General features: G+C 41.5%; 1 protein-coding gene across 4 annotated transcripts in view; it reads left to right on the forward strand.

Moving 5' to 3' along the window:
* The window catches only part of RAF1 (Raf-1 proto-oncogene, serine/threonine kinase), a 148,835-nt gene that overhangs the window by 10,955 nt on the left and 115,213 nt on the right, over window positions 1-22,667 (forward strand). The window contains exon 2 of one of the 4 annotated variants that reach the window (XM_056524237.1): window positions 11,665-11,730. The exons of the other annotated variants lie outside the window; for them this stretch is intronic. The gene's annotated coding sequence lies outside the window, so the exon portion shown is untranslated. The remainder of the gene's footprint in view (window positions 1-11,664; window positions 11,731-22,667) is intronic. 4 annotated transcript variants of the gene reach the window in all.

The raw sequence follows: 22,667 nt of genomic DNA on the forward strand, positions 1-22,667 counted from the left end.
TATGGGAGGGGGCGTGACATCCGTCACGCCCCCTCTCATAGACTTGCAATGAGGGGGGCACGGAGCGAAGTTCTCTCCGTGCACCAGATGTCTGGGGTGCCGTAGCCGAGTGACATTATGTCCAGTTTGCTTTTTTTTTTTTTTTTTCTTCCCTTTTTTGGTTTAGTTCCAATACACACAAAGGGAATAAACATGTGTATAGCAAAACATGTGTTACTGCAATCCTTTTCTGTGAGAAATGCTTCATTTTCTTGAAAGATTTCAGGGGTGCCAATACAGTATTACTGAGAGGTTATTTATTCATTTTTTTCATTCATTCAAAACCCCACTGATTTAGGCTGAGTTCACACGGCCAGCTAGACCCGTCCCGGTCTCCTCAAAAATGTCAAAAATGAAACTGACTTAAAAAAAAATAAAAATAAATAAAAAGGACAATAACGGATGCAAATGGATGTTATCTGTTTGTTTGGATCCGTTATTGTTCAGTTAATAAACCCCAAAAAATATCTTTTGTTCTGAACATGCTCAGAAGTAAAAACGGATTGAAAAAACGGATGCAAACGGATGACCTTAAAGGCTTATCAGTTTTCCATAGACTTTAATGTTAAGTTTACTGTATCCGTTTTTCTTCTTTTTTTTTTTTTTTTTTTTTGATGGAAGAAAAAAAAAAGAAATGAGTGCAGAAGGGTACAAACTGATGTAAACGGATTGTAAAAAAAAATCCCATTGAAATTAATGGGAATTTTTAAAACCGTTTTTAATCCGTTTATGGCCTGCAAGAACGGAACCGAAACGGGGATGAAAAAATGGGGACAGACGGCCTTGTGAACGCACCCTTAGATGTGAATTCAGCACAATTCAAATCATGGATTTGAGCCATGTGAACATGCTCATAAAGTGTCTTATTATTAATAGTAAATGGATCTTTCCATTAACCAGCACAGGAAATTCTTGGCCAATTGTAGGCTTCTGGGGAGATTTATCAAAACCTGTGCTAAGGAAATGTGGACCAGTTGCCCATAGCAACCAATAAGATTGCTTCTTTTATTTAAAAAAAAAAAAAGGCTTTTGAAAACTAAAAGAAGCAAAGAATTGCAGTCAAGAATTCCGTGGAAATATTCTGCTAGAAAATTCTGCTGCAGCAGAGCGTTAGGTAAGTTTACACCTTGGAATGTCTGCACGGAAAATCTGCCGGCGCTAGGACCACATGGGAATGCATTCCATAAACAGGTTAATTCTTTCTGCGGACACAGAAATTCAGCCGTGTGCACGACGCAGCAGAATCCTGGTGAATGCATCGGGGCTATGCTGCAGCGGAATCTCCATGCAGAATTACGCACAGAAATTCCCAGGCGTGAACAAAGCCTGATTGATTTCAATTGGATTCTGCTGCAATATGCACACGGCAAAATTTTCACAGCAGATCTTTCTGCCACGGAAATCCAGATTCCGGCATCTGCAGAAAGAATAGTTAGGTCTGTTCTTTCAGCGGATTCCGCTCAGAAATGCATTGCCATCTATGAGACGAGCGCTCCTTGTGCTCGTTGGATCCTTTAAATTTGCGGACGCAGTGTGTTCCGAGCAGACATTCAGCACACAATCGGCCATGCATGACCTGCACAACCACCACTGCATTTACTATCTATGGGATTGATAGAAAAATACTTTACTCTCCTATGTCTTTCAGTACCGTTGGCGGTGGTCACGTAGGCGTACTACTACTCTATTCACATGGGGCAAGAAAGCATTGGTCCAAATGTCTCCTGTGTGAATGGAGAGGTAGTAAACCTGCATGACCACCGTTTATTTTGCCGCCAATGGAACTGAAAGAGATGGCAGACTACAGCGCTTGGTGATCATTAGTCCTATAGATCGTGAATGGAGCAACTATGCAGATACTTCACTGCTCTATTCACACAAGGCATTATTTGACTGCAGTTTTCTTGATTAACCAGTTTCCAGTTACTCCTTAAAGGACAAGTATCATGGGGTAAAAAAACGTATCCCCTTTTCAAAGTTTTGGATCTCAGGGGGTCTGACTGCTGGGACCCCCCTGCAATCTTCTGTACTGGGCTCTGGTTCTCCCTGGCATCCGAACCCCCGCCATGCCCCCTTCATATATCTCTATGGGAGATAGCTGAACGGCTCTCCGGTAGGGAAATATGGAGGGGCGTGTCGGTCACCACTTCGTGCGGGGGTCGTGACGCGCCAGAGCCCCATACAGGAGAATGCGGGGGCCCCAGTGGTCAGGCCTCCAGCAATCTAAAACTTGTCCACTATTCTTTGGATAGGGGAAACATTTTTCCCCATTAACTCCTTAAGGACCACGGGTTTTTCCGTTTTTGCACTTTCATTTTTTCCTCCTCACCTTTTATATTATATTTTTATTTAAATTTATTTTTTTTATGGGGAAAAGGGGGGTGATGCAAACTTTTATTAGGGAAGGGGTTAAATCACATTTATTAACTGTTTTTTACACTATTTATTTTTTTGCTCTGGTATAGCCTCCATAGGGGGCTATAACATGAAATCTTCTGATTGCAGACATTGATCAATACTATGCCACAGCATTGCATTGCTCAGTGTTTTTGGCAATCGATTGCTCCAGCCTGGATCTCAGGCATGGAGCAATCAAACGACATACGGACACAGACTGAGCTGTCAGGAATGCTTTTTTTTTTTCTTTCTTACTTTAGACACGGCGATCAACTTTTTTGCGCGCACGCCATTGACTCTTCGGTTTAATTATTGATGATAATTTTTTTTTTTTTTTAATGCGACAATACCATATATGTTTATATTTATTTTTATTTTTTTAAATGGGGGGGGGGGATGATTTGGACTTTTATTAGGGAAAGGGTTAAATCACATTTATTAACGTTTTTTTTTTATTTATTTTTTTGCAGTGTTATAGCCCCCATAGGGACCTATTGCATACACTGATTGCCAGCACTGTTCACGGCAAAGCCATAGCTTCGCATTGATTAGTGTTATTGGCGGTCGATTGCTCAAGCCTGAATCACAGGCTTGGAGCAATCAATCGCCGATCGGACGTGCCAGAGGAAGGTGAGTGACCCTCCGCTTGCATCCTAGCTGATCGGGACGCCGCATTTTCACTGCAGTGGTCACTATCAGCCCCACTGAGCAGCCAGGAAGCTTTTACTTTAGTCTTAGACCCGCGTTGAACTTTGAACGCTGCATCTAAATGGTTAATAGCACGCGGCACCGCGTTTGCTGCCGTGCGCTATTGGTCCCGGCTTCAGTTACATGCCGGAACCACCCGATATGACACGGGGTCACCGCGTGACCCCACACTATATCGCGGGAGCCGGCCACGAACGTAAATATATGTCCATGGTCGTTAAAGGGGTACTCCGGTGGAAAACTTTTTTTTTTTTTTAAATCAACTGGTGCCAGAAAGTTAAACAGATTTGTAACTTATTTCTATTAAAGCAGCTTATATTTGCTATGGGGATTTTCTCCTACTCTGGACAGTTCTTAAAATGGACAGAGATGTCAGCAGAGAGCTCAGTGTTCCAAAAAGAAAAGAATTTCCTCTGTAGTATTCAGCAGCTAATAAGTACTGGAAGGATTACGTTTTTTTTAATCATTTGTAATTTACAAATCTGTTCAACTTTCTGGCACCAGTTGATCAAAAAAAAAAAAAAAGTTTCCCACCGGAGTACCCCTTTTAAAATATTTCCTTTTAAGCCTATTCAAAGTAAGGCCATGGTTTATTTGTACTGTATTAGTTTTTTTAATACTTTTATTATTCATGTTCTCTTAGTTTGGGTTGACGTTATGGAGACTTCTGATAGGGCTGGGCGGTATGACCAAATACGTGTATCACGGTATTTCTGTTACTTATGGTGGTTCCATGGTATATAACGGTATTTCCCTACCTTCTCCCCCCCCCCCCCCCCCCCAATTATCAGCCCAGTACTGCTCTGTCCCCATCGGGGTGAATACTCACATATCACTCGCAAGCGCTGCCCTCCTCGTCCTCCTGTTAGTTGCGGCCGCCGGCGCCGACACTCTATACTGAGCGGTATCCCTATGCCTGGGCTGCAAATGGTAAACAAAATGAACTTTAACGCATGTTCCTACGTCGGCCTTACGCTGGGGACGGAAACGTCAGAGAGCCGTCAGCCTATCACCGGCTGCAGCGATGTTCCGCCTCGGCCGGTGATAGGCTGAGCCCACTGTCATGTAAGAAGCCGGCTTCTTACATGACAGTACGCTCAACCTATCACCGGCCAAGGCGGAACATCGCTGCTGCCGGTGATAGGCTGATGGCTCTTTGACGTTCCATTCCCTAGGAAGCTGGTCCGGACCGACGGGGAAGGTGAGTTAAAGTTTATATTGTTTACCATTTGCAGCCCAGGCCTAAGGATACCGCACAGTATGGAGTGTCAGCGCCGGCCGCCGCAACAAACAGGAGGACGAGGAGGGCAGCGCTTGCGGGTGATATGTGAGTATTTAGACCGATGGGGACAGCGCTGGGTTGATAATTGAGGGGGGGGGGGGGGCAGAACAGTGCTCGTGGGTCACATATGATGATTCCCCCGATGGGGACAGCACAGCGCTGGGCTGATAATTCATTCATTCCTGAGGGGGAGGAGCCAAACCAGTATTGCGGTATGGGGAAAAATTCATATCCTGCATGACAAAAATTTGAACCAGCCCTAACTTCTGAACCAATTATCAGTTTTCCATAGTCATGGGCTCAACATACGGTATTAGTTGGTTCTGGGAGGACCATTGTATGTCGAGGGACCGCTGTACTTTTAATACATGTTTATAATATATTCGTGTTGAATATAGCATCTTGGCTTGTCTATTACACTGCCATTTTGTACGCTCTAATTTCACGATGTGGGAAATTCAGGAAACGGTATATATTTATGTAGGTCACAAAATGTTCTTTCCTATAGGAGAACCTCCTTATTAAAGTATATATTTCCTCCTGTCCCTAAACATTACATCCTGTTTCATTTGTACTTTATCAACTTCCTTGCCATTATTTGTGACCTTAAATATAAGGACAGTCGAAGCTGTGCGCTATTCTAGTCATCTAAGGATAATTGCAGCATGTTGTATAATCACTCTAGTTATGTTACAGGGATTTCTGGGGTTGCGTACAATGATATAACAAATGTCTAATAGGTAGCACTAGAGGGGAAAACTGTTTTGTTTTTTTTCCCTTGAAAGAAAGCTATTTTGCATGCTCTTTCCCAGGTAACTTTGCCTTAGAGTTGTGGTCTTCAAACCATGGACCTCCAAAAGTTGCAAAAGTACAACTCCCAGCTTGCCTATCAGGGGCTAGTCAGTTTTGGGACCTATTTTTTAAAATATTCCTTAATGACCTTTGTAGAGGGATTACATAGTAAAATGTCAATCTTTGCAGATTGCACTAAACTGTGTAAAGCGGTTAACACAATAAAGGAGAATGCATTGTGTATAGTAGATAACACAGAAGAGGGCAGTGCACTGCTACAAATGGATCTAGATAGGTTGGAGGTTTGGACTGAAAAGTGGCAGATAAGGTTCAACACATATACTTGTAAATTTATGGACATGGGGAGGAAGAATGCAGGCTGGGATTATGTATTAAATGGGAAAACACTGGGGACGACTGACATGGAAAAGGACTTGAGTTTTAGTCAATAGTAAATTTACCGGTAGTGACCAAGGCAATTTTTAAATCATGGGGTACATCAAAAGGGACATAGATGCCCACGACAAGGAAATAATTCTAGAGCTGTACAAATCACTAGTCAGACCACACATAGAATACTGTGTACAGTACTGGGCATCAGTGTACAAGAAATATATAGTGGAGCTGGAGAGGGTTCAAAGACGGGCAAACAGGGTAATACAGGGAATGGGAGGACTACAGTACCCAGAAAGATTATCAGAATTAGGGTTATTTAAAAAGTCTTAGGAGAGACCTAATAACTATGTATAAATATATCAGGGGACAGTACAGAGATCTCTCCCATGATCTATTTATACCCAGGACTGTATCTATAACAAGGGGGCATTCTCTACGTTTAGAGGAAAGGAGGTTTCTACACCAGCACAGACAAGGGGTTCTTTACTGTAAGAGCAGCGAGTTTATGGAACTCTCTGCCAGAGGAGGTGGCCATGGTGAACTCGGTAAGAGAGTCCAAAAGGGGCCTGGATGTGTTTCTGGAGAGTAACATTATTATAGGTCATGTATACTAGATTTATAGGGACAGAACGTTGATCCAGAGATTTATTCTGATGCCGTATTTGGAGCCGGGAAGGAATTTTTTTCCCCTGGTATGAGGCACATGACGTCAGCCTCCATAAGGATTTTTTTTTGCCTTCCTCTGGATCAACGCAGTTAGAACCCAAAAGGCATATTGGTTAAACTCGATGGTAAATTTTTTAAAACTCATAGCTATGTTACTCTATTCCAGCACTTGGGGATACAGACCAATTGATAACATGGATTCCTAAAAATGCCATGTTCTTCTTTATTCATGAGGTCAGAGACTGTAAAAGCTTTTTACACTAAGCCCGAGGCCCCTTACCTGTTCTGAACATATAACCTCCTGGTATACTTTACATTAGGGTAAATCTGCAGACAACTGATGTTTTGTCTGGCCTGTATTATTATTATTTTTTTTATATGTACATATCTTCAAATGTATTTGTCAGACGTTCATCTATGCCCTAACATGTCGCTGGCCCACGATCTATCTCATGTGGTTGTACACCAGACAGGAATGCAAGATGATTTTGAGATTGAATAGATTCAATAGAAGTGTAAAAACCACTTGTAATCCCTTCCTTTGTACCTGGTTTAGGTGAGCTATAAGAGTTACGGGTAGTCCTGATATATGCTCTTACGGTCCATTGTGCCAGGAATGTATAATGAACATGGAACGAAGTGCGCACAGGATATCCTCTAACTTTATAATAAAATAGTTTGCTGCCATTGAGTGCAGAACACAGGGCAAAGTCATCGTGCAAGCCATCCCTGTATCCCCAGTATGACTCCTTTTTATTATGGTGCTGTCTCCCACAGAGGTGATCCCTGTAGTTGGCTATTGCCTGACTGGTTATTTTTGCAGGACTAGACAAATATATTGGCCCTCATTTACTATTCTAAACACGACTTGTTTTGTCGGGTTTTTTGGGCGCATCTTTGTCTGCGACATGTCGCAGACATCGTGCGCCAGTCTGCGACACGATGCAACATTTTTTCCCTACGGACCCGATGTGGATTCTCCCAAACCCGAAAAAGGGGTGTAACCCCACATTTCTGAGCTTTCCCACGTATTTATAAAGGTTTCCAACCCGAATTTGTTGAATTGTTGTGGATTTTTTCCCGACAAGTCAGAGGAGTTGGAAACCAAAACCAACAAAACCCACGTGCGACAAACAGGTTGCGACCTAATAATACATACCGGGGAAAAAAGCAGTCGGGTAAGAACGCAAGATAGACTTACAACCCGATTTTCTAGGTAAATGAGGGCCATTGTGTACAGGGGCCTGTCGACTCTTCTATGATGGCTGATGTTGGGGAAGACAAGGATCAGGTAGTTGGATTTCAACTTACCCAATGCTTTTGTTCTGAAGGGATCTTGCACTCCAGAAGAGAATTCTGGCAGTGACTTTCTTTTCTCTTCTATTCATGTGTATGGGGAGGGGGTTAGGAGAAATGGCTGTCAGACAAATGAGCATTGTTCTAATGCAGGGGTACATGACTACTTATCCAAGTCTTCCATCAGGTGTAGGTCTGAGCTGAATCCTAAGGCCTGGTTCAAATTAATAGCTGTACTGCCATGCAAGAAAGAGATCTTGTAGATCTTTATTATGACCTGGCAGGTACTCTTTAATTCCTGTACTGATAGCTGATTTACGGCCATATTAGGCTAGTGTGAACCAAGCCCTAAGTTACCCATACACACGCAAACTTAAATGGCTTTTTCTCTCCTTATCACTCACTCGAATGTTAAACTTGGCCAAGCATTCATGTGGTCTAAATGGAGAGAGAATGGTTTATCTTTCAGACAATGAAATGATTGAGCAGTCGAAATCTGAAGTGGCCATGTACATTAAAGGGGTACTCCGGTAAAAAAAAACTTTTTATTTATTTATTTTTTTTAATTTTTTTTTAAATCAACTGGTGCCAGAAAGTTGAACAGATTTGGAAATTACTTCAATTAAAAAAATCTTAATCCTTTAAGTACTTATTAGCTGCTGAATACTACAGAGGAAATTATTTTCTATTTGGAACGCAGTGCTCTCTGCTGACATCTCTGTCCATTTTAGGAACTGTAAATAAGGGAAAAAATTTACCCATGCATCAAGCGCTGTTCGGATTTCCAATATAAATAAGATCCAGATCCAAATGTACCATTAAAATACCATAAGGTTCTATGTTTATTTAGCACACCAATGACGTGTTTCGGAGGTGGCACCCTCCTTCCTCAGATTGGCATCTGAGGAAGGAGGGTGCAACCTCTGAAACGCGTCATTGGTGTGCTAAATAAACATAGTACCTGTACTTTAATGCTACATTTGGATCTTATTTATATTGGAAATCCGAACAGTGCCTGATGCAATTTTTTCCCTTATCCACTACACTTAACAGGACTGGACTCTCCATCCCTGTGACCCTTCGGGCTTCGCAGTTCACCTCCATCTTAACTACTACCACTATACCTCGATTCAGGGGTGATGAGCGCAGTTTTACTTCAGTAAGGTCAGCGGCCATCCGCAAGGCTGGTGCAATCCAGCCACTCCTTCAGTCCCACCCCATTGTCTTGGGTAATACATGATGCTCGGTCCCTCACTTTTTGTCTTTTTCTAATAGGTACATTTTTGGAACTGTCCAGAGCAGCATATGTTTGCTCTGGGGATTTTCTCCTACTCTGGACAGTTCTTTAAAATGGACAGATATGTCAGCAGAAAGCATTGTGCTCATGATTCAGCAGAGAGCACTGTGTTCCAAAAAGAAATCAATTTCCTCTGTAGTATTCAGCAGCTAATAAGTACTGGAAGGATTAAGATTTTTTAAATAGAAGTAATTTACAAATCTGTTTAACTTTCTGGCCCCAGTTGATAAAAAAAAAAAAAAAAAGTTTTCCACCGGAGTACCCCTTTTTAACCTCTTAAGGACCCAGGACGTATGGGTACGTCCTGGGTCCCGGTCCTGCGATATAACACGGGGTCACACTGTGACCCCGCATCATATCACGGCGGGCCCGGCGTCATAATGAAGCCGGGACCCGCCTCTAATAGCGCGCGGCACTGATCGCGGTGCCGCGCACTATTAACCCTTTAGCCGCGCGCTCAGAGCTGAGCCGCACGGCTAAAAAGGAAATTGAAAGTTGCTGGTTAGCTCAGGGAGCTATTCGGGATCGCCGCGGTATAATCGCGGCATCCCGAACAGCTGTAGCACAGGAGGAGGTCTTCTTACCTTCTCCTGTGCTGTCCGATCGCCGATTGAATGCTTCAAGCCTGAGATCCAGGCTTGAGCATTCAATCACCGAAAACACTGATTGATCCATTCCTATGGAGATGGATCAATCAGTATAAAAGATCAGTACATGCAATGTTATAGCCCCCTATAGGAGCTATAATATTGCATAAGAAAAGTGTAAAAAAATCATTAACCCTTTCAATTATCCCTTCCCCTAATAAAAGTTTGAATCACCCGGCATTTCCAAGAATAAAAAAAACATTGTAAATAAAAATAAACATATGTGGTATCGCCGCGTGTGGAAATGTCCGAATTATAAAAATATACCACTTTTTAAACCGCATGTTCAATGGCGTACGCACAAAAAAATTCAAAAGTCCAAAATAGCGCATTTTGATCACTTTTTATACCACAGAAAAGTGAATAAAAAGTGATCAAAAAGTCTGATCAGAACAAAAATGGTACCGACAAAAACTTCAGATCACGGCGCAAAAAATGAGCCCTCATAGCGCCCTGAACACAGAAAAATAAAAAAGTTATAGGGCTCAGAATATGACAGTTTTAAACATATAAATTTTCCTGCATGTATTCATGATTTTTTTTCTGAAGTGATACAAAATCAAACCTATATAAGTAGGGTATCATTTTAACAGTATGGACCTACAGAATAAAGATAAGGTGTCATTTTTGCTGAAAAATGTACTGCGTAAAAACGGAAGCCCCCAAAACTTACAAAATAGTGTTTTTTCATAAATTTTGTCGCACATTGATTTTTTTTTTTCCTGTTTCACTGTAGATTTTTGGGTAAAATGACTAATGTCATTACAAAGTAGAATTAGTGATGCAAAAAATAAGCCATAATATAGAATTTTAGGTGAAAATTTTAAAGAGTTATGATTTTTTTTAAGTTGAGTAAAAATTGAAAATGGAAAAAACGGAAAAAGCCTTGGTCCTTAAGGGGTTAAAGAGGTTGTGCCATCTTGTAAAGTTATCTTCTATCCACCGGATTAGAGATAACTACGGGTATAGCTGGGATATACGACCACTGGGGTCCCACACGATCTCAAATAGAGGAACTTCTGGAAACTGACACACACTGCAATCCCAAAGAGCATAAATGGAGCAATGATGCGCATTCGCCATTCTAGCGAGATACTGTTGTCCCTGTTCTCCGAACGCTGGAGCCGGCGCCTAGAGCTCATGACTTCATAGCCCCGCCCCTCATGAAGTCACACCTCACCCCCTCAATGCAAGGCTATCCCATAGACTTGCATTGAGGGGGCGGGCCATGATGTCATGAGGGGGCATGGCTATCACATCACGAGCTCCCCTCACCAGCGCTCGGAACAGTTTGTTCCAAACGCTGAGCAGCGGAGTACCCCTTTAAGCTGTTGGAGTTTTTTTTATTTAATAATAATAATAATAATAATAATAATAATAATAATAATAATAATAATAATAATAATAAAAAAAATTTCCACCTCAGAGAAATGCCTGCAGAGGTGTCTGGTGGTAAATTATCACCTTCTCCCCTTTCAGAATACATGGTCCATGTGTGTGAGGTGTCGCGAGGTGTCGCGAGGGGGGGGGGGGGGCGGTCAGGAGAGATGAGCATTCGGTCCACAGCTATCCAGACTGTATGGCCAGCTTTAGAACAATATTTGTTCACTGTCACATGAGTTTAGCTCAGTAAGGCATTTGTTTGGAAGAGGATGATCACCGGTCTGCCACAAGCTGTAGAGTTGTGACACTTGCACGCTGAGATAGTGGAAGAATGGTGTGCCGCTCTACAAGAACTGTCTCCTTGTCTTCACACACAACATATTCTGCCTCCCTGCTGCATGTAATCCTATCTTCTTGTCCTTGTCAGTGGTTTCAGGAGTTATTTTTCACTTTGTCAGAATAGATAGCAAATTTGTCTGGAACCTTTATCAATTCTGGGACTGGGGTGTCACATTTGTGTTCTTTGGTTCTTGTTATTAGCATTTCCGTTCCCATATAGTAATGCATATTGTGTTTCTAATTTTTTGTTATTTTTATTTCTGTCCAAACCATTAGATTTAAAATGAATAGCTTGAGGTCTAAGGCATTTTTTAAGCCAAATTAAATTTTTCATTTATCTGTGTAAAGGTCAGAAACTGATACGTAGATCTACATTTCGGCAAGCGATTGTAAAACCAATATCTTTTATTTATTTCTTAAAGGGAACCTGCAAGCAGAAATTAGGCCAAAACAAGACAAGGGCAGCGTGTAACAGGCATCATAATAAGGTTTTATTTTGAAAAAAAAAAAACCTATTATCTCTCTCTATCTATCTATATATCTATCTATATATCTATCTATATATCTATCTATATATCTATCTATATATCTATCTATATATCTATCTATATATCTATCTATATATCTATCTATATATCTATCTATATATCTATCTATATATCTATCTATATATCTATCTATATATCTATCTATATATCTATCTATATATCTATCTATATATCTATCTATATATCTATCTATATATCTATCTATATATCTATCTATATATCTATCTATATATCTATCTATATATCTATCTATATATCTATATATATATCTATATATATATCTATATATATATCTATATATATATATATATATATATATATATATATATATATATATATATTATATATATATATAGATATGAGATTTGTTCACACTAAGAAACATTCGTAACATTCGCTCTGATTTTTTTTTTTTTTTTTTAAACAATCCTAATGGAGTTGTAGTCCTATTGACTTTCATGGGAAATCTGCACCCATGGTATTTAAGTGCAAATTTCACATTTTACTTCAAGAATTCATGTGTCAATTCTCCATGAGAATTTCAGGTGGAAATCTTTTATTTCAAATTATATTCCAAATTTGGTTTGACAAAGAAGGGTTTATTGTGATTTACTTGTGAATTCCTCCAGGATTTTTTTTTCTCTAATTTTGACCTAATGATGAAAACCCTTCCTCCTAGAATTATAAATCCCAAAATTCTGCAATGAACTGTAATGTTCAACAATGTGAAATGCCTGATGCTGATGAGAACCTGTGGACCTTACAATTCAGAGCACCTGAGTTCCAGTATTGTTGACTACAAGAGTATCGCTGCATACTGTCCTAGTCTTGTCATAAATACCAGATCCCTTAATACCAGTGTGACAGTAGCTTTAGGGTAGAGTCGCACGCAGCACATCTGCACCAGATTTCACCCAGCGGATGGGCTGATGCCAGTCACTGCTGTGGCCAGGTAGCCCTCTATGTATGTTTGTAGCAGATCTGCAGCAACGAGCAAACGGGGCTATCCGGCCACAGCAGGGAGCCCGCTCTAGTGACTGGCATTGGCGCATCTGCAACAAGACAGCCTGCTACCCAAGACAGCCTGCTACCCAAGACAGCCTGCTACCCAAGACAGCATGCGCAGATCCTGCACATGAACACTCTTTATCACACTGACAGGGAACCAATAATGAGGTTTTACCAAATATATATGTATATATAACGCATGGCCATGTGTTATATGTGGTAAAATCTTCATCCTCACAATCTCCGGTAGACGTTCCTGCCCGCAGGGATGGTGAGGATATCAGGTTACAAAGTCTCCTTCACCAGCCCCATAAGTATTCCCCTGGGCGGGGAGCTACACATACCTATTCCCAGTCTTCTCTGCTGTAATCACGCCCCCTTAGGCCCCTTTCACACTACAAAATTCTCTGTTTTTAAACATCCGTATGAAGTTCCGTCTGAAAACCAACTGAAAACGGCAGTAACAAAATCCTATACGTCCGTTAGAAAATCCCATTATAGTCTATGGGATTTTCTAATATCCGCTTTAATCCGTTATAGTCCGTTATTGGTAACGGACGTTATTTTGTGACGGAAGATAGTAACGGAAGAAATAGTTCATGCACTATTTCTCCCGTTACTATCTTTCGTCACAAAATAACGTCCGTTATCAATAACTGACTATAACGGATTAAAGCGGATATTAGAAAATCCCAGATTAGACTATAATGGGATTTTCTAACGGACGTATAGGATTTTGTTACTACCGTTTTCAGACGGAACTTCATACGGATGTTTAAAACTGGAGAATTTTGTAGTGTGAAAGGAGCCTTCGCCTAGGGAGCAGAGCAGGGCTGTCAATAACGCGGAGAGCAGTGATTACCGCCGAGAAGACCGGGACTAGGTAAATATAGCTTATAGCCCTGATGACTACTTAGAGCGCTGGTGGGAGAGACTTTTTAACCTTATATACCATTCCTACAGGCAGGAACATCTGTCTGCGATGAAGGTTTTACCATATGTTATATATGTTATTATTGGTTCCCTGGAAGGGTGATAAAGAGTGAGTATGCGCATGAAACGCGTTCATATCCTATTTTAGTATTTGTACAACATTGCCATTCCTTATATGGTAAAATCTCATGATTAGTTCCCTCTAAATTTACACTCACTGAATAAAGAGCACGCATGCGCTTAAAAAATTTGACATCCCTATTAAATACTGATCTTTTTGATGTACGCATTTGATCTAATATGCCTCCAAGCGTTGATTCAATATTCTAATACCCATCTACTCTTCGCTATGTGCTCCTTTTAGGCTCTGATATTGGAGCCTGGTTAAGGCAGGAGATGCTGCGGCGTGTAGACTTCATAGCAGGACACTGCCCACCAGATGTGCGTGTTTCCATTCCTCTGGAGCAGCAGCTGATTTGAGCTCTTGTACTTTCCACAGAACACGTGCTCTGGATGGCGTCCCAAGTAAACACTAGGAGCTCAGGCTTTTTGTGCATGGGAGAAGTTATAGGTCTTAATGTGAACGTTTGACATTTTGTATAAATGTTACTTGAAGGGTGTTTATTACTGGGCAACAAAGGTAGAGTCTATCATTTTCTGTGTCCCGTGTTCCTTTTAGATCTCTGCATTCCGCCTTAAAACAGCCCCACCCCCTCCTTTCTTACCTTTCTGTCTTGATTTGTCATGAGACTTGACTCTTATTGCCAAAAATAGGATCAGATCCAGTCACGCGATGGCAGGAAAACCTTTTTGCTAAAAATTTACACTGTATGTTAGTTGCCCTGTATGCAAGTTAGCAGCCAACTTTTCTCTTTGTGCATCGCCCATATATGGACCTTATATGCTTCTCACCTTCGTTATCTATACCTTTATGTACTTGCCAGGCTTAGCCGTGTGCATGCTAACTAATACAGGGGTGTGCAAGATCTGTGTTCTGGGACAGTATTGAAGAAGTTAGTACATTGTGTCTGCTTCTGAGGCCTCTTCTTTAGGCTCCGTCTGCATCTCCATCATAGATCCTATTACTAGAACTGAAAAAATTAATAACTTATTATTATTATATCTATTTATTTTTAGTGAAATTGGGCATCATAGAACATGCCTAATTGGCACAATTGCTGCCAAATGTACCCCTCCTTTGACTATAATGGGTCTGCCAGGGCACCTTTGGTGTCCGTCATATTTGGTTTTCAGTGCTGCCATAATCTTCATTTCTTGGTTCTTAAAATAGATTACGGTATAAAAAATGTAAATCCACTAGTGGATGTGATCATAACCTTTGCTGGAGGCACCCTGGTTGGGAAACATTACCTTAGCTAATAAGTTTTTTCTTTTTATTTCCATATATCAGTAAGTCGACATAATGGCTACAGTATCATGAAGTCACATTTATGTTGGTTTAACGTCTTCTAGACATAGAAGTTTCTAACGTCTGTGATCACAACAGCATTTTTTGCAATACTTTTCATATTCCTGACTGTAACCTTTTTGGGTAATAATGCTTTTAAATCACATTATTTAGAAAAATGCAGTGCTGCAGATTGTCTACCTAAATAGCCCCTGTCATTTGAATAAACTTTCATAGATCAATAGTACAAGTTCATATATTATATTATATAATACAAAGAAACTTTGTAATATATCTTAAGACAAAAAAAATTCTTTCCCTTGTTATCAAGCTTCTTTCCTCTGCCCTCTCCTGTGAGACTGTATTCCACTTGGAAAATCGGCTCGGCTTTGTCCTGTGTCTGTAAGACAAGAAATACAAGTCTATGGAGAGAGCTCTGGGAGAACTGCAAATTAGAGATGAAGCCTGCAGAGCAGAAATTTGCAGAAAAATCCAAATAAAAGTTCTATAGTGGCCAGAAATAGTGCTAAGTAGACCAAACTACTGAAGAATATATTTGAAACAATAAGACAGCTGTTAATTAAGCACCATGCAAATATCAACCTATTAATAGCCTTACCGGTATAGTGAAACACAATAAAAAGTCATAAAAAATCTTAATATAAATTTTATTGATATCCAAAAATGGATTGATCCCATAACAACAATGAAGCAATCCCACCCCTAAAACATGTACACACAAGACAAAGGTAAAAAAACACTCAGTGGGGGAACACTGAAGAAAATTAATTTCATAATATTTATACAAAAAAGTGCAAATGCATATCAATAATAATTAGAACCCACAATAGGGACCAGTACTCATAATAGCTTATGGAAGGATAATGATGAACATGAAAAAGATGGTATAAAAAGATAGTGCTGTATAGTGCAAATAAAGTGCATCCAATAATATTGTATGGGTGAATAATACCTCAAATAAATAATATGTGCCTCTCAGTGCAAAGGATGTCACAGCCCAACTAATACCAAAGTGCACATAAGAAATATGCAATAGATATGAACCATCATAGTAATACCAACCATGGCACTTAATAATGACTGCTCTGGTGTCCCCCCACCTCAAACTTCAATGCGTTTCACCCCACTTCTTTCTAAACTTTCTGCAGCTTGTAAATGGTATATTGTAAAATCTTATTCACTTGATTTTGTATTGTTTTCCTTAGCTGATTTTTCTTCCACGTGTGAATTTAACCTAAGGCTGCTTCTTGGAGTTTTTTTTTGTTTTGCTTCCAAGTCAAACTAAGAGTAGATTCCGACACTATTTAAATGTTCTCATAAGGCCATGTTCATAGGTGATAACATTGTGCTTTTTTGTGTGTGCGTGTCCACGATATCCCCACCAAATGTACGGTGGGAATGGAATTTGACCAAACTCTGTACATGTGCTGTAGAAACCATAATGGCATGCTGTCTGCTGCTCATTCCTCATAGAAATGCCACAGCATTGAGAACACAGGTACATGTCAAAGTCTATATTTGTTTTTTGTCTTGGGTTATAGAAACATTGCACAACTAAATTCTGTAGGATACTGATGTTTACATCCAAACGGGAGTCGTGTATAGTGTTCTGCCGACGGGGCGTGCAGAACTCCTCCACGAGGTGATCCTTAGGATTGATGTTGTCAGCTGCTGTTGTGTCTATACGCTGTACTGCATTGATATTAGAACTTGACCTTGCTATAAGTCACCGATTCCTGCTATTGTCTGCTATAGGTCCCTCTGTCGGTCATTGTAGTAGGGACTCTACGAGACTCTTTCAGTACTGACTGCTGTCTGCTAGTTTTTTATTTAACTTAAAATTGGATGTAACGCTTGATATAATTAAATTCGTGCTCGCGGTGTATTGTCTGGGTCCAGTGATTTTATTTTTCATGGTCTTGTACACATGGTTGTTTGTCTGTTTTGTTTTTCTTCGTGCTCTTCTGGTCTGTTTACAATAGTGTCATGACGCCAGTTATTACAGGATCTATGACCATTTTAATAGATTCATTGTGCACCTGATCCTCGAGGGTCGGTTCACACAGTTTTTTCTTTTTTTTTTGTTATTTTTTTTGGGGGGGGGGGGGTTGAGAGGGGAGGAGGTGTGCAATGCTAATTTACAGCAGACTTCAGATGCAAATTCTTGAAGAACCTGCCACAAATTCCACATGTTTTTTTTTTTTTTACACAAATCTGTTTTCACTCCTGCTGTATTGCATCGAAAGAGGTGAAACCTGCAGGATTCCCACCACATGAGTTTTGCTTTGTAGATTCTGTTGACTTAGATGTGTGCCTGACCCATACATTTTTATGCACTTATATATATTTGCACACACACACACAAACACACGTAGAATCTGGGCAGATGTTTCAGGTGTGATGTGCACGCGAAAAGTTTTTAAAATTTTTTTTTTACTCATTCACACAGGAACCTGTGGCTTTGTTCACACTAGCAGAATATGAAAAACATTTTTTTTTTTTGTGGTTGTATTATGGCCTCAAATCCCAGCCCGCCTGTGAGTGATGACCCAAACTGACAGCTGTTGTAATATGGACTCAAAAAAATACTGCCGACATCTGCATGATTTGTCTTGTGGATTTTCCTTCAGGTTGTTGGGTATTTGCTATGGAAATTATCTGTAGTTGGGGCCTTCCAACCCAGATTTTAGCCTGCTAATTCTCTTGTTCTTGAGGAGATTATCCATTCAGAACACTAGCACGCTCTGCTGAGCCAAACGTGCATGTGTATGAGGGGCAGGGTTGAATTGTGAGAAAAAGCTGTTAGCCGAAACTATTGTATGTGTATAGCTGCCTTTACCCTCAGTACCTAGGTTGCCTTTTGATGGACTGTAGGTGTAGTGAACACTTTGTTGGAGATGCTGTTATGGAGCAGAGTTTATCTAGGTCAGCATGACATCAGGTTGGTAAACCTTGGAAAGGTTTTCTGTGGATTAAAGAGTACCTCTCGTGATCTTGTTAAATTTTATAATCCTCCCAGTTCACTGCCCCATCATGATAAACCACCCCCTGCCTTTATTTAAATTTTTTTAGCTTTCTTCCTTGATATTACTCAGTTAATCTGACTGAGAATAGGCAGAAAGTACAGACTGGGAAGTGGTGTTACCAGTGGTCAAGTCCTGGGGAAAAAAGTGTGGGAACTCGCCCAAGATTTTCACTCAAGGGCTTGTCCTGCAGGGGACTTGCTAGTAGGAATTGTGTTCCTTCTATGGAAATGTGCACGAACTCAGTTCCCACGCGTTCCTGCAGGACTTGAGCCCCGGGCGGGACATCATCTCAAGCCATACAAAGGAGAACTTCCTCCTTCACTCTGCTACACACAGCCCAGAGCAGTTCAGTGTGTGAGATGAGCTATGATTGGCTAAGGCTGCGCACACACCAATCAGCACTCCAGACAGCATTTCCTGGTTTTGGCCAGGCCAGCAGGAGTCCAAAGTCTGTGCAAGAGATGGGGGGAGGAGTATGTGCTCTAGACAAGTAGGGAGACACCTAGTGGAAGCTTTTTTAAACACAAAACATAGAAAACTTCATTAAAAAAAAAAACTAAGTACATTAGAAAGATTGTTTATTAATCATAAGGAGTGCAGTAGCAAAATTATTTTAATGACCATGTCCCTTTAACACCGATTCCTGACGGCAAATTTTATGCAACATATTTAACCTGAAGAAGGGTGTCCTCCTGACATTTCAAGCTGTGTTGTAGCTTTATAATTTTTTAATGGCCAGTAGCCTTTACATCAAGGTTAAGTGCATTGACATGTCACATGTTTTTGGCCTGCACTCAGTTGGGGAAAAAAATCATCCCTTTCTTACCGGCGAATGAAGATCTAAGTTCAGATTAGTAGTGGATGAGAGGCTTCACTGTTCAAGCAATGATGCTACAGGTAAAAGTGCCCTTTTTTTTCACGTGTATAGATTTTTGGTAATGTTTTGGTAACTTTATTTAGTACTAAAGTCCACTGTTCCTCTTTATAAATACTGTCTGCTTCCTAGAGTTGGAAAGAACTGGGGGAAAAAACTAAAACATTGGGGGAAAAATTCCCTCTTTTTTTTTCCCTTTTTTTTTTTTTGAAAAATTGATAAAATAAAGTATGGAATGTCTTTTTATAATGATAAATAATTGTTACAACCTGGTATTCATGATATATAACTTTTAGACCTTCATAAAAGACATCTGAGAATCTTTCTTCTCCAGTCTCACCTGAAGACAAGAAAATCCTGGAATACAATTCAAATACAGAGAATGCAATATGCATTTCTGCCTCTAGAGGCTCTGCAGGAAAAAGGTTTTAGTTTGGTTGTGGCCATACCATTGGTATTACAGTATTTGATTCCTCCCCTCTTATTCCTATTAATGTTCTCCCCCATCACAGGTAATGGGGGAGATTTATTAAAATTTGTGCAGAGGAAAAGTGGTGCAGATGCCCATAGCAAAAAATCAGATTGCTTCTTAAATTTTTGGTAAAAATGAAAGAAGCGATCTGAGTGGTTGTTTTGGTTTATTGGTCAACTTTTCCTTTGCACAAGTTTTGATAAATCTTCCCCAGAGCCCTGGCCCATCGCCGATAGTGCCCTGGCCCATCGCCGATAGTGCCCTGGCCCATCGCCGATAGTGCCCTGGCCCATCGCCGATAGTGCCCTGGCCCATCGCCGATAGTGCCCTGGCCCATCGCCGATAGTGCCCTGGCCCATCGCCGATAGTGCCCTGGCCCATCGCCGATAGTGCCCTGGCCCATCGCCGATAGTGCCCTGGCCCATCGCCGATAGTGCCCTGGCCCATCGCCGATAGTGCCCTGGCCCATCGCCGATAGTGCCCTGGCCCATCGCCGATAGTGCCCTGGCCCATCGCCGATAGTGCCCTGGCCCATCGCCGATAGTGCCCTGGCCCATCGCCGATAGTGCCCTGGCCCATCGCCGATAGTGCCCTGGCCCATCGCCGATAGTGCCCTGGCCCATCGCCGATAGTGCCCTGGCCCATCGCCGATAGTGCCCTGGCCCATCGCCGATAGTGCCCTGGCCCATCGCCGATAGTGCCCTGGCCCATCGCCGATAGTGCCCTGGCCCATCGCCGATAGTGCCCTGGCCCATCGCCGATAGTGCCCTGGCCCATCGCCGATAGTGCCCTGGCCCATCGCCGATAGTGCCCTGGCCCATCGCCGATAGTGCCCTGGCCCATCGCCGATAGTGCCCATGAAACTATTCATTTGTATGAGAGCTCCGAAGATACCAGTGCCATTGATGCTTTGATGAATGCATTATTTATATATCGTGTCCCATATTTAGAAGATACACTTCCAATTCTGAATTAATATTTTATATTCTAGTCATAATTGGGGAATTTATGAAATTATTTACACCTGTTTGTTCTTTTTTTTTTTTGGCATGAAAAGCATACCATAGATGTGCCACAATTTGCAACTTTATACTTGTTTCTGTTGACAAATAGGTGGCGTTAAGTGTGAGAGGCATGAAAAAGAATTGCACAAAAGGCATTGCAGCTCTGTCTGCTTATATCAGGCATGCATGTTTTGGTTTACAGATAGTCCTAGGTGTGCTCCACTTGAGACATTTCGTTCATTTTACTGCCACATTCATCAGTTGAGAGCCGACATAAGAAAGGCCAGTCTTTATAAATCTGCTTGCGCCACAGTCCATACCTCAGGGCGCTGTTGTGCTTGGTTCCAGTACCAATGCCTCGCAGAGAGGAAGGGCTGTATGGACGTGATATCGGGGGAACATTTATTTTAGTTTTAAAGAAAAACTGAAACATCTAGCATGTGTCTCACCGCATAGTGAAGTGTGTAGTGGGGCCCGCTGACACTCCGGAGTACATGACCGCTGACACTCTGACAGCTATGGGAATGTTTCCTGTAGATAGTCAAAGTCTTGACAATTTCATGGGTGGTTTCACAGGCTAAATACAAATAGTGCAGTGGGGGGGGGGGGGGCAGCTCAAGTTGGGGAGTGAGAGCTGCTTGTGCAGCTGGGGGTATGTGCGAGTTAGGGAGTATACGGAATTTTGGGACATCTGCTCCGCACAGCCCTGTTTACATTACTACAGACTTAAAAATCTTCTCTGCTGAGAATGAGCTGGACGCTGAGCACCAAAATGTCCTGCAATAGTCTTCCTGGTACTAGATCTAATAAATGAAAATGATGAAATCTTGAACTGCTGCAGGCGTGCAGAACGCCCGAATGGTTTTTGTGTTATTGCTCGGCCTCTAGCTGCTGTTTTTAACTATCCCGCCCTGTCTCAGGAGATCAGTCGCTTAAAACTTCTCTGCTTTAAAGGTTAAATGCTCCCTGCCAAGTTCAATCGCATCGCCACTTTCTTCTTCATAACTTGAAGTGTAAAATCACATACAGTCATGGCCGTAAATGTTGGCACCCCTGACATTTTTCAAGAAAAAGTCTCTCAGAAAAGGATTGCAGTAACATGTTTTGCTATACACATGGTTATTCCCTTTTGTGTGTATTGGAACTAAACCAAAAAAGGGAGGAAAAAATGCAAATTGGATATAATGTCACATTAAACTCCAAAAATGGACTGGACAAAATTATTGGCACCCTTAACTTAATATTTGGTTGCACCTCTCCATGTAAAAAAATAACTGAAATCAGTGGCTTTCTATAACCATCAATAAGCTTCTTACACCTCTCAGCCGGAATATCGGACCACTCTTCCTTTGCAAACTGCTCCAGGTCTCTCTTATTGGAAGGTGCCTTTTCCCAACAGCAATTTTAAGATCTCTCCAAAGGTGTTCAATGGGATTTAGATCTGGACTCATTGCTGCCACTTCAGAACTCTCCAGCGCTTTGTTGCCATCCATTTCTGGGTGCTTTTTGACGTATGTTTGGGGTCATTGTCCTGCTGTAAGACCAAAGTTCTCAGACGCAAACCCAGCTTTCTGAAAAAGCTCTATCTCTGTCTCATCTGTCCACAAGACATTTTCCCAGAAGGATTTTGGCTTACTTAAAGCACAACTGTCATGAACTCTGGACTATATAACCCACACACACTTATTAGTGTGAATATTGCTTACAGTATAGTTTCTACCTTATTTCTGCCGGCTTTTATCACCCCAAAAACCACTTTTGATAGCAGCCGCACAGTCGGATAGGCGTGGCGCAGTATGGTCATGTGCTATGCCCCTCCGCCACCACGCCAACCCCCTGTATGTTATCGCTGGGACCGCTGTGTGATTGACACACAGGTCCCAGTGAATGCGACCCTCAGCTCACCTAACCTGCGTGCTGTGGCGGGTGTTATCTAGTCTTTCTTTACAGTGTCTGGAGATGTGCATGCAGGACAGTCCTTTTACTAGAGGCAGAGAAAAAGCGCACTCTCTGCCTCTAGCACTGCGCAGGTGAACAGAGGAGGCAGACAGGTGGAGCGAGCGTTCGTTAGTAGAGTGAGCGCTTGCCTGGATAACACATTTAGCAGGGCACATGTGCTGGAACCTGTGTG

This window comes from Hyla sarda, chromosome 6, assembly GCF_029499605.1.
Source record: "Hyla sarda isolate aHylSar1 chromosome 6, aHylSar1.hap1, whole genome shotgun sequence".
Taxonomy (NCBI): Eukaryota; Metazoa; Chordata; class Amphibia; order Anura; family Hylidae; genus Hyla; species Hyla sarda.